This window comes from Crinia signifera, chromosome 5 (assembly GCF_055691185.1).
Source record: "Crinia signifera chromosome 5, ASM5569118v1, whole genome shotgun sequence".
Lineage (NCBI taxonomy): Eukaryota > Metazoa > Chordata > Amphibia > Anura > Myobatrachidae > Crinia > Crinia signifera.
The window spans coordinates 319366101-319378969 of record NC_139221.1 but is presented as its reverse complement, the minus strand read 5'-3'; the positions used below and the strand labels follow the sequence as shown (position 1 = coordinate 319378969).

General features: G+C 48.2%; 1 protein-coding gene across 3 annotated transcripts in view; it reads left to right on the top strand.

The window, feature by feature from the left end:
• Positions 1–12869, top strand: part of ZFAT (zinc finger and AT-hook domain containing) — a 116673-nt gene that overhangs the window by 52549 nt on the left and 51255 nt on the right. The gene's annotated exons all lie outside the window — the stretch shown is intronic.

Below are 12869 nucleotides of genomic sequence, written 5' to 3'. Positions count from 1 at the left end.
CATTACTGCCTCACAGCACTGAGGTCATGGGTTCTATTCCCACCATGTGTTATATATACGGGGCAGTACGGACGGTGTAATGGTTAGCATTACTGCCTCACAGCACTGAGGTCATGGGTTCTATCCCCACCATGTGTTATATATACGGGGCAGTACGGATGGTGTAATGGTTACATTACTGCCTCACAGCACTGAGGTCATGGGTTCTATCCCCACCATGCGTTATATATACGGGGCAGTACGGACGGTGTAATGGTTAGCATTACTGCCTCACAGCACTGAGGTCATGGATTTTATCCCCACCATGTGTTATATATACGGGGCGGTACGGATGGTGTAATGGTTAGCATTACTGCCTCACAGCGCTGAGGTCATGGGTTCTATTCCCACCATGTGTTATATATACGGGGCAGTACGGACGGTGTAATGGTTATATTACTGCCTCACAGCACTGAGGTCATGGGTTCTATTCCCACCATGTGTTACATATACGGGGCAGTACGGACGGTGTAATGGTTAGCATTACTGCCTCACAGCACTGAGGTCATGGGTTCTATTCCCACCATGTGGTATATATACGGGGCAGTACGGATGGTGTAATGGTTAGCATTACTGCTTCACAGCACTGAGGTCATGGGTTCTATCCTCACCATGTGTTATATATACAGGGCAGTACGGATGGTGTAATGGTTCTATCCCCACCATGTGTTATATATACGGGGCAGTACGGATGGTGTAATGGTTAGCATTACTGCCTCACAGCACTGAGGTCATGGGTTCTATCCCCACCATGTGTTATATATACGGGGCAGTACGGATGGTGTAAGGCCGGTTTCACACACTCCGGCTCCTGCCGGACGGTGAAATCCTGCACGGCCAGGGAGCCGTGCCGCACACATTAGTTGTGAATGGACACTATTGTGTCCATTCACACGGGACGGCCACGGCCCGGCCGCACGGCTGCAGCCGGATCCCGCCACTGGAAGGGACGGCTGCCGGGCTGTGGCCATCCCCTCCATGATAAACTACTGTGTGCGGCATGGCTCCCTGGCCGTGCGGGATTTCACCGTCCGGCAGGAGCCGGAGTGTGTGAAACCGGCCTAATGGTTAGCATTACTGCCTCACAGCACTGAGGTCATGGGTTTGATTCCCATCACGGGCCTAACTGTGCAGAGCTTGTATATTCTCCCCGTACTTGCGTGGGTTTCCTCCGGGTGCTCCGGTTTCGTCCTACAATCCAAAAATATACTGTTAGGCTAATTGGCTCCCAACATATTAACCCTAGAATGTCTGTGTGTGCGTGTACATGTGGTAGGGAATATAGATTGTAAGCTCCACTGGGGCAGGGACTGTTGAGAATGTTCAGCGTACAGCGCTGCAGAATATGTGTGCGCTATATAAGAGACTGGTAATAAATAAGATAAATACGTTTGCAGATTCAGAATACAGTAGATATTTAGTGATGGGGCACGCTTAGTTGCGTTTTTCATGTTGCGCCAAACAAGGCTCTTTGGCGTGATTTGGTGATTGGCTAGTGAGGACACATCTGTATATCCTGGATCCTGGAATAATATGGGATAAGTTAATAGCCTATATACTTACAACAGATCAGACCTGTCCAGATATAGATGATTAGTGCATTAATGATGAAATGAGTTTGGCCCAGAGGGTACAACAAAAACAATGTCTTGCCCACATACCACTATTATACAGCCTCCTGCTCTCATACACCCCCTTACTCCCTCCCAGTGCGAGGAGACGCTCACCCACTTCCGGGAGCTGCATACTGTCCCCCACCCTCCTCCAGTTCTAGGGATGCCCATCAATGATTTCAAATAATCGATGGTTTATGGCCGATGTTGAATACATTTGCCATCGATGTGGGAGGACCAGATGGTTTCCCTACATCAATGGCAAAGGAGAACCGATCAAGTTACAAATTTTTTTAAGGTGCCGGGACATGGAGCATAGCTCCGCCCCCCCACACCCAGAAGTCCCGCCACCGAGTGCTGATTGACCCACGGCCTATTCAGTCAGATATAATGGATGACCATCGATAGCTACAACCAACGATGGTTATCCAAGTAATATGTTACTACTATCGATGGCAGGGTGCATAATCACCATCAATGCCAACCATCGATGGCGTCTGCACAAATGCCCATCCCTACTCTGCAACAGCCAAAACTTTACTACCCCTCATGCCCACACACATCTATCACTGCCCTGCCTCCTGTTCTCCTGCCCCGTAACTTCCGCCAGTGGGGACCCGCTCACCCTGTGTTGCCCACATTCCCCTATCATGCTTTACCACCCAGCCTCCTGCTCTCATGCACCCTAACTCCCACCCAGTAGGAGGAGACACTGACTCAGGGCCACCATCCTGTACTCCTGTGCTGTCACGCTGGACTCTCACCCACTGGCAGAAGCTGCACAGTGTCCCCCACCCTCCTCTTTAGTCCCCCGTATGCCCACACACCCCTATCACTACGCAGCCTCCTGTTTTCCTGTGTCGTGACCTCCGCCAGTGGGGAGCCGCTGACTCAAAAACACCCTACTATACTATTGCGCACACACACACACCTAAACAACCACTTTTTAATTAAACAAAACAATACACACCCCCTTCCACATCATATGCTCTCTATGTAACACATTTCACCTATAACTCAAGTTGCAATACAGGCATCTTTCATACAATTCTAACCATATTTCTCACAATACAAACGTTCACAAATTAAGGGGGCGCAGCCCCTTACGCCGGTGTGAAGAGCCCCCGTAGGGCGCAATGAATCACCTATTTTATTATATGTTGTTCACAAACTGTATTCGTTGCTGGTGAAGACCGTTTCTTTAAGTCCATGTGGGCCAGCGCTATAGAACAGCTGACTCAGTCTGAGAAAACACACCCACTTGCGAAGGACGTGTTGAGAATTCAGGAAAACACAAACCAAGCATTCACCTGCAGACCCCTTATCCAATTAGTCCAGCGCTGTCACATCAGTCCCAGCAGTGAAGCTGTAGCCGCGTCCGCCGTACGTTCTGTGCCTGCGGTAATCAATAGGAGTGACTGTGAAGCTTCTAGCCACACTTTTAATTAAGCCACGCGCAGGGAACGGCGTCGGACACAGCTCAGCAGGGAATACTGTAGGTGGGTGGAAGCCTACCAGGCAAAATAATGAAGGCCTTCTTCCCAACCATGCGTCTCTGTGACGGATAATTTGCCCGTCCGTGTCATGTATTGTGCGATGCAGCTCGTTAACGATGTGTAGCCAGGATTCCAGGTGCGCTTCCCAAAAGGAGAAACGTGTACAGCGATCTATATTTATAGACGGCGATAAAAGATTTAATGCCTGCAATTATTCAGCCTCCCCGCCGCTAGATTGCCGCTGTGCTCTTCGCCAACGGAAGAGGCGCAAGGAATTGCTGTCATTGCCGGCGGAGGCTTGCCTGGGTTATTCCTATGGAATGGTTTGAAATTGCTTTTCATTGTGTGCGCCGCAGGCATCTTGTAAATTAAATGCAGGAGATGAATCGAAGGATGATGCATTGCTGAAGAAAGCCGGCACGTAGGGGATCTCCGCAAACCACAATATTTGTATGAATATACGATTGACTGGAGAGCGCGGCTGAAGTTCTTGTATGATATTTAGCTTGTGAAGAGCGACGAGGTGATTGGATCGGCAGACAGCAGCACTAATTGCAGGGGTCAGTTGTCACTCCGCTTGTGCTGTACTATGGTGGAAGTTTATCAATGCCCGGAGTGCGATAAAGTGGAGAGAGGTAAAATACCAACCAATCAGATGCTGTCGTTTTACCCGCATTATTTTAATAATCTGCCAAAAAATTGCTAAATGGTTGCTCTAAAAGACATGTTTTAGTCATAATAATAATATTATTTTATTATTTATACGGTATATTAATCGCAGAAGGACATCTTTTATGAGTGACATATGTCTAGGATAACCGTGCCTGAGCATCATATACCAAATTGAAGGTTTGTAGATTAGCAGCGAAATATTGCTGTTGTGAACAGTTGCTTTGTTTGGCAGTTATGTAACGAAACCATTTAGAGTGAAACACCATTGTGCTCTGGAAAATGTGACAGTTGGTGGACCCTTTCTGTGAACCTGCTGGGTGGTCTGCAAACTGTGACCGTTATTTACAGGGATTTTTTTCGAAATTTAACTCCTGGGGGAGTTAATTCTGTATACAAGAATTCTCTGATTTTCTCCCTCCCACGTGATTCTTGAATTCTCTGATTTCTCTTCCATGTGATTCTTGCTGATTTCTCCTCCGCGTGTTTCTTGAAGAACAGCATTCACATATCAATTGATCTTCAGCACTAAGCGGTGAATGTCAGCAGCACCTAATGTCCAGGCTCTAGTGAGATCCAGATGGCTTTTGTTTTAGGTTATGCCTCTTTAAATGATTGCCTGGGGCTGGCAAGTGTGTGTGTGGGGGGGGCAGTTGGGATTCCCCCGTCACCCGTAAATTGACGCACAGCATCTATTCATGCCCCCACAATGGCAAAAATAGGGAGCGTGGCCTCGCAGGAGTGTTGCGAGTATAAGCCACGCCCCCTTTTCCCCGGCGCAGTTTCAGCACACGTGAGCGTCCCGCCTCAGAGTTGGAAGGTATGCGACTTCAGTTGTGGTATAATACAGCATTAGCCTGGGCTAGCTGACATGGTCTCCGACAAAATGTCTGCCTCCATTATGCAGCTGACAGAGACGTCACCTGCAATCTTCCCTTGAGCCGCCCGGGAAGATATATCGCATGTGATCCCAGTGAAGCCGTTATATGGTCGACGGATCTACGATGTCTACATTGACCATGTTATAGTTGACTACGATAACTCAAACAGTCTAGTTAGACGCCTAAAGATCGACAGTAACGGAAGTTAGACACCGGCATTAGAGCAACGGTTTTTCAAGTTTTTTTTTGTGACGACTGTCACCGGTCGACTTGATTCATACAAATAACCATTATATTATAATAACCGTGCCTAAAGCATGGCGAGCCATGTGCGGGGACACTGTGCACATATACAGTTTCCAAGGGGGACCCCTGTGACAATCGGCAACAAAAAAAAACTCATGTTGACCACGCTCCCGTTGCTTTAACACTGTGGTTCTAGATGCCGTCGACTATGTTTAGACGTCTAACTAGATGGAATCGAGTAAGGGTGGTCAATCTAGACAGCGTCGATCTGCGATACCAGTGGTTCTCAACCTCGGTCCGCAGGACCCCACACAGAGCATGTTTTCCAGGTCTCCACACAGAATCACAAGTGACACAATTAGCTCCACCTGTGGATCATTTAAAATGTGTCAGTGAGTAATGAATGCACCTGCCGCGTGACCTGGAAAACGTGAACGGTTGGGGGTACTTGAGGACCGAGGTTTAGAACCACTGCGCTATTCCATAACCGTGAAGCCTGCCTGGCTCAAAAGCATGCACACGGGACCGCGCATCGCATCGGACCTGTGGTCATTCATCCGCAATTTGGGCTCTTTTTCTGCGATCGATCGTTGCAATCACAGGAAAAGAGCCCAAATAGCAGGTAAATTGCATCGTCAAGTGTATGAATATGTTGCGAAGTGTTGGATGGAAAATCCCGAAAGTCTAGAGACCAACGTCAGACAGCCGGAATTCCCACACATCCTACAGCCTAACCCTTATGCTTTGTACACACAGTGAGATTTGACATTCAATTTTGACTATATAATGAAAATCGCATGCAGATCGCAATCGAATCTTAAGTCGAATAGCAAGGGAATCTCACCGTGTGTACACACCATAAAGGCCCCCATAGACTATGCGATTTGGGCCCAATTTCACCCGATTCTGGAGGATTGGGTCGAGAAATCGGGTGGAATTGCATAGTGTATGACATCCGATCTGATAGGATGAGATCCGGAGGTCGGACGGTCTGCACATAAGATACATCTTATGTGCAGCCGTCAGTGCGGGAGGGAGCGAGGTCCGGGGGAGAGGGGACCGTAGTGCAGGGTCCGGTCCAGGGGAGCGGAAGGGATGTAGCGGGAACCGCAGAGTCCGGGGGAGTGGGGGCCGTAGAGCAGGGTCCGGTCCAGGGGAGCGTCAGGAGATGTAGCGGTAGGCAGGGAGCTCAGAGTCTGGGCGAGCGGTGGGAGAATAGAAAAAAAATCCTTTTCAAAAGACTTGGCTGCCGCTGATTGACTGAGCTCTCCATTCCCCGAGGCGAGTGGCGGGAGAATAGAAAAACATCCTATTCAAAAGACTGGGTGGCCGCTGATTGGCTGAGAGCTCATGCGCACCGGCACCACTCCTCCCCCCCAATTACTATTCTACTTACCAGCGGTGGCGGCGGCAGCGCAGCATCTTCTGTCCCGGGCGTCGGGACTCGGAGCACTCAATGCACATTGCAGCCTGCAGAGTGCCGAGCCCCTCTATATCCTAGGCTCGGCAGGCTGCACTGTGCATTGTGCGTGCCTGGCCGCAGGGTTGCATTGTGCGGGTCCGGGCGGGGGGTGGGTGCCGTGCCACTCCAGGACAGCTGTACCCCTGGCACCCCCCTGTCGGCGGCCCTGGACCTCAGCACTTACCTCCAGGATCCGTCAGGATTCTAATTCACCCAACGTCCGTCTTCTGACTGTCCAGATCCCAAGCTTTCCAAGAGCAAAAGGCTTTTATTAAGGTAATTTAGTCTTTCTGCAGTGCGTCTCCACCTCGACCGTACAGGAACAGTGTCACCATGTCCGTAACAAGCTGTGTAATGTACCGACGACTCAGCTATGCCGAAATACATCGATTTCTCGCTGGAGATTGGATATACAGGTGAATTATGCCCTGTTAGATACAATTATAGCCTGCTACAAGAATCTCTGTGTTGGGAGTACCCTGCAAATTAGTATCGAGTTAGATCCACAGAGGTGGCAGTTCCTGCTGACTTCTGCAGGCGTGCGCAGATGGGGTGGGGGGTTTGGAGTGCATACGGAGCTATGGCGCACGCTGACACGTTTAATTTGTCTGAAACTAAAGGAAGTTTGAAGATTGCAGTGGACGGCGGGGAAAGAGCTTCTGACAGTTTCTATTTCAGGAGCTTTGATGTTCACTGTCTCACCTGGAAGAAATCTCTGCGCTGATTTGAAGTTCTTTGAAGCGGATTCCAGTCTGCGAGTGTTTCTGGCATCGCGGAAACGAGACCAAGGAGGTTATAAGAGAAAGCGCTTTCATTCTACAATCTCTGCACAACAATAATTTCATTTCAAACGGAAACTTTTAAGCCCCGGCGTTAGATAGCGGTAGATAAGCTGCATTCCATAGGTCACAACGCAGCTGTTCCAGTTCCGCGTTCTGTTAAACCGCTACGAAGTGTACCAAGTCAGTAACACAGCAAAGAAACGATCGACGGTTTACAATTTAATACATTTATGGAAAATTCATCATACGTGTTACTATTGTGGGGTGTTTCCATAAAAGAAAAATGTTTTTGATGTGACCGTAACTGTCTTAAGGCTTCTCATGTGGTTTTTATTTATTTATTACCAGTTTCTTATATAGCGCACACATATTCCGCAGCGCTGTACAGAGAATATATGAACACTCAGTCCCTGCCCCAGTGGAGCTTACAATCTATATTCCCTACCACATGTACACGCACATACAGACATTCTAGGGTAATTTTGTTGGGAGCCAATTAACCTACCAGAATATTTTTGGAATGTGGGAGGAAACCGGAGTACCCGTAGGAAACCCACGCAAGCACGGGCAGAATATACAAACTCCACACAGTTAGGGCCATGGTGGGGAATAGAAGCCATGACCTCAGCGCTGTGAGGCAGTAATGCTAACCATTACACCGTCCGTACTGCACCGTATATATAACACATGGTGGGAATAGAACCCATGACCTCAGCGCTGTGAGGCAGTAATGCTATAACCATCACACCATCCTTACTGCCCCATATATATAACACATGGTGGGGATAGAACACATGACCTCAGCGCTGTGAGGCAGTAATGTAACCATTACACCGTCCGTATTGCCCTGTACATATAACACATGGTGGGGATAGAACCCATGACCTCAGCGCTGTGAGGCAGTAATGCTATAACCATCACACATCCTTACTGCCCCGTATATATAACACATGGTGGGGATAGAACACATGACCTCAGCGCTGTGAGGCAGTAATGTAACCATTACACCGTCCGTACTGCCCCGTATATATAACACATGGTGGGTATTGAACCCATGACCGCAGTGCTGTGAGGCAGTAATGCTATAACCATCACACCATCCTTACTGCCCCGTATATATAACACATGGTGGGGATAGAACACATGACCTCAGCGCTGTGAGGCAGTAATGTAACCATTACACCGTCCGTACTGCCCCGTATATATAACACATGGTGGGGATAGAACCCATGACCTCAGCGCTGTGAGGCAGTAATGTAACACATGGTGGGGATAGAGCCCATGACCTCAGCGCTGTGAGGCAGTAATGCTAACCACTACAGCGTCCGTACTGCCCAGTATATATAACACATGGTGGGGATAGAACCCATGACCTCAGCGCTGTGAGGCAGTAATACTAACCATTACACCATCCGTACTGCCCCGTATATATAACACATGGTGGGGATAGAACCCATGACCTAAGTGCTGTGAGGCAGTAATACTAACCATTACACCATCCGTACTGCCCCGTATATATAACACATGGTGGGGATAGAACCCATGACCTAAGTGCTGTGAGGCAGTAATACTAACCATTACACCATCCGTACTGCCCCGTATATATAACACATGGTGGGGATAGAACCCATGACCTCAGCGCTGTGAGGCAGTAATACTATAACCATTACACCGTCCGTACTGCCCCGTATATATATAACACATGGTGGGGATAGAACCCATGACCTCAGTGCTGTGAGGCAGTAATGTAACCATTACACCATCCGTACTGCCCCGTATATATAACACATGGTGGGAATAGAACCCATAACCTCAGTGCTGTGAGGCAGTAATGTAACCATTACACCATCCGTACTGCCCCGTATATATAACACATGGTGGGAATAGAACCCATGACCTCAGTGCTGTGAGGCAGTAATGTAACCATTACACCATCCGTACTGCCCCGTATATATAACACATGGTGGGGATAGAACCCATGACCTCAGTGCTGTGAGGCAGTAATGCTAACCATTACACCATCCGTACTGCCCCGTATATATAACACATGGTGGGGATAGAACCCATGACCTCAGTGCTGTGAGGCAGTAATGCTAACCATTACACCCTCCGTACTGCCCCGTATATATAACACATGGTGGGGATAGAACCCATGACCTCAGTGCTGTGAGGCAGTAATGCTAACCATTACACCCTCCGTACTGCCCCGTATATATAACACATGGTGGGGATAGAACCCATGACCTCAGCGCTGTGAGGCAGTAATGCTAACCATTACACCATCCGTACTGCCCCGTATATATAACACATGGTGGGGATAGAACCCATGACCTCAGCGCTGTGAGGCAGTAATTCTAACCATTACACCATCCGTACTGCCCTGTATATATAACACATGGTGGGGATAGAACCCATGACCTCAGCGCTGTGAGGCAGTAATACTATAACCATTACACCGTCCGTACTGCCCCGTATATATATAACACATGGTGGGGATAGAACCCATGACCTCAGTGCTGTGAGGCAGTAATGTAACCATTACACCATCCGTACTGCCCCGTATATATAACACATGGTGGGAATAGAACCTATGACCTCAGTGCTGTGAGGCAGTAATGTAACCATTACACCATCCGTACTGCCCCGTATATATAACACATGGTGGGGATAGAACCCATGACCTCAGTGCTGTGAGGCAGTAATGCTAACCATTACACCATCCGTACTGCCCCGTATATATATAACACATGGTGGGGATAGAACCCATGACCTCAGTGCTGTGAGGCAGTAATGCTAACCATTACACCGTCCGTACTGCCCCGTATATATAACACATGGTGGGGATAGAACCCATGACCTCAGTGCTGTGAGGCAGTAATGCTAACCATTACACCCTCCGTACTGCCCTGTATATATAACACATGGTTTGGATAGAACCCATGACCTCAGCGCTGTGAGGCAGTAATGCTAACCATTACACCGTCCGTACTGCCCTGTATATATAACACATATATATATATATATAACACAGCGCTGTGAGGCAGTAATGCTAACCATTACACCATCCGTACTGCCCCGTATATATAACACATGGTGGGGATAGAACCCATGACCTCAGCACTGTGAGGCAGTAATGCTAACCATTACACCCTCCGTACTGCCCCGTATATATAACACATGGTGGGGATAGAACCCATGACCTCAGTGCTGTGAGGCAGTAATGCTAACCATTACACCCTCCGTACTGCCCTGTATATATAACACATGGTTTGGATAGAACCCATGACCTCAGCGCTGTGAGGCAGTAATGCTAACCATTACACCGTCCGTACTGCCCTGTATATATAACACATATATATATATATAACACAGCGCTGTGAGGCAGTAATGCTAACCATTACACCATCCGTACTGCCCCGTATATATAACACATGGTGGGGATAGAACCCATGACCTCAGCACTGTGAGGCAGTAATGCTAACCATTACACCCTCCGTACTGCCCCGTATATATAACACATGGTGGGGATAGAACCCATGACCTCAGCGCTGTGAGGCAGTAATTCTAGCCATTACACCATCCGTACTGCCCCGTATATATAACACATGGTGGGGATAGAACCCATGACCTCAGCGCTGTGAGGCAGTAATTCTAGCCATTACACCGTCCGTACTGCCCAGTATATATAACACATGGTAGGGATAGAACCCATGACCTCAGCGCTGTGAGGCAGTAATGTAACCATTACACCGTCGTACTGCCCCGTATATATAACACATTGTGGGGATAGAACCCATGACCTCAGTGCTGTGAGGCAGTAATGTAACCATTACACCATCCGTACTGCCCAGTATATATAACACATGGTGGGGATAGAACCCATGACCTCAGTGCTGTAAGGCAGTAATGCTAACCATTACACCATCCGTGCTGCCCCGTATATATAACACATGGTGGGGATAGAACCCATGACCTCAGCGCTGTGAGGCAGTAATGCTAACCATTACACCGTCCGTACTGCCCCGTATATATAACACATGGTAGGGATAGAACCCATGACCTCAGCGCTGTAAGGCAGTAATATAACCATTACACCATCTGTACTGCCCTGTATATATAACACAAGGTGGGGATAGAACCCATGACCTCAGCGCTGTGAGGCAGTAATGCTAACCATTACACTCTCTGTACTGCCCTGTATATATAACACAAGGTGGGGATAGAACCCATGACCTCAGTGCTGTGAGGCAGTAATTGAACCATTACACCGTCCGTACTGCCCCGTATATATAACACATGGCGGGGATAGAACCCATGACCTCAGCGCTGTGAGGCAGTCATACTAACCATTACACCATCCGTACTGCCCCGTATATATAACACAAGGTGGGGATAGAACCCATGACCTCAGCGCTGTGAGGCAGTAATGTAACCATTACACCGTCCGTACTGCCCCGTATATATAACACATGGCGGGGATAGAACCCATGACCTCAGTGCTGTGAGGCAGTAATGCTATAACCATTACACCGTCCGTACTGCCCCAATAATTGCTTTACAAGATTGGGGGAAGGGGGGGGGGGGGGGGGGGTTGGGGATCATTCCACTAACTATTAGGGAAATCTGAAGAGCCAGAGAATGTGGTATTGTAATTAAAAGTAGAGTATCTCCCCCATGCCACCACCCGTCTTTCAGAAGACATGGCCCCATGGTTCATTTGTGACTACATTAGAATTACATCCTACACTACAGAAGGGTATGGGTCAGAGGGTCGACACAATGACTGTTGACAGGGCTTAGGCCGACAAATGAAATAGGTCGACAATCGGAAGGTAGACAGAAAAAAAAGGGGACGAGTTTTTCACGTTTTTTTTTGTCCCAAATTTCGACATAAGGACACGGACACCTTATCAGTGTGCCACGTCTCCTCGTATTGGGCTTTGGGAACGGTGCTTCGATGCGTGCGGCACACTATTATTTTCTCCCTCCATGCCCTAGTGCAGCGGTTCTCAAACTGTGGGTCCTGACCCCAAAGTGGGTCCCAACCATCTCAGCATGGGGTCACGACTCCATGTTGTTAACAACCAGCTAATAACTTCTCCGATCTCTCAGTCAATGATTCAAGGAATCTGCTCAATCTGTTCAATTGGGTGTTAACCCCACATGCTCGCATCTTTTTGAGCCTCCATAATGCTGTCATGCATGTGAGGTTTAAAACCACGCATTTTGCGAACATTCTGCAGTGACTTGCTGGGGTCCTTTAATCATTTTTATTGTTCAACGGGGTCCCAGAGCAAAATAGTTTAAGGACCCCTGCCCTAGTGGGATGGTAGGGTATAAAATACCACCTGTCGGCACATGTCAGCTCAAAATTTTTTTGAAATACTCATGTCGACATTTCACTTCCTGTTATGACATCGTTTAGCACACAAAGGAGTAAAAGAATCTGTCTAGTGGCCTCCAGTGGTCACTGGCGGTATTCTACCACATAGATGTTGGAGGAGTGAAAGTGCATGGGGTCATGTAGTCCGTCATGGTGTTACAGGTGATCCAATGCTGGATCCTAGGATGCATCAAGTATCGCTCATGCAAGCAGATCTCATCTACCTATATCCGACCCCTCCTGCTGCATTAACATATTAGTGCATTGTTGTTCCTTCCCAGTTAGCCAATCGCTCATG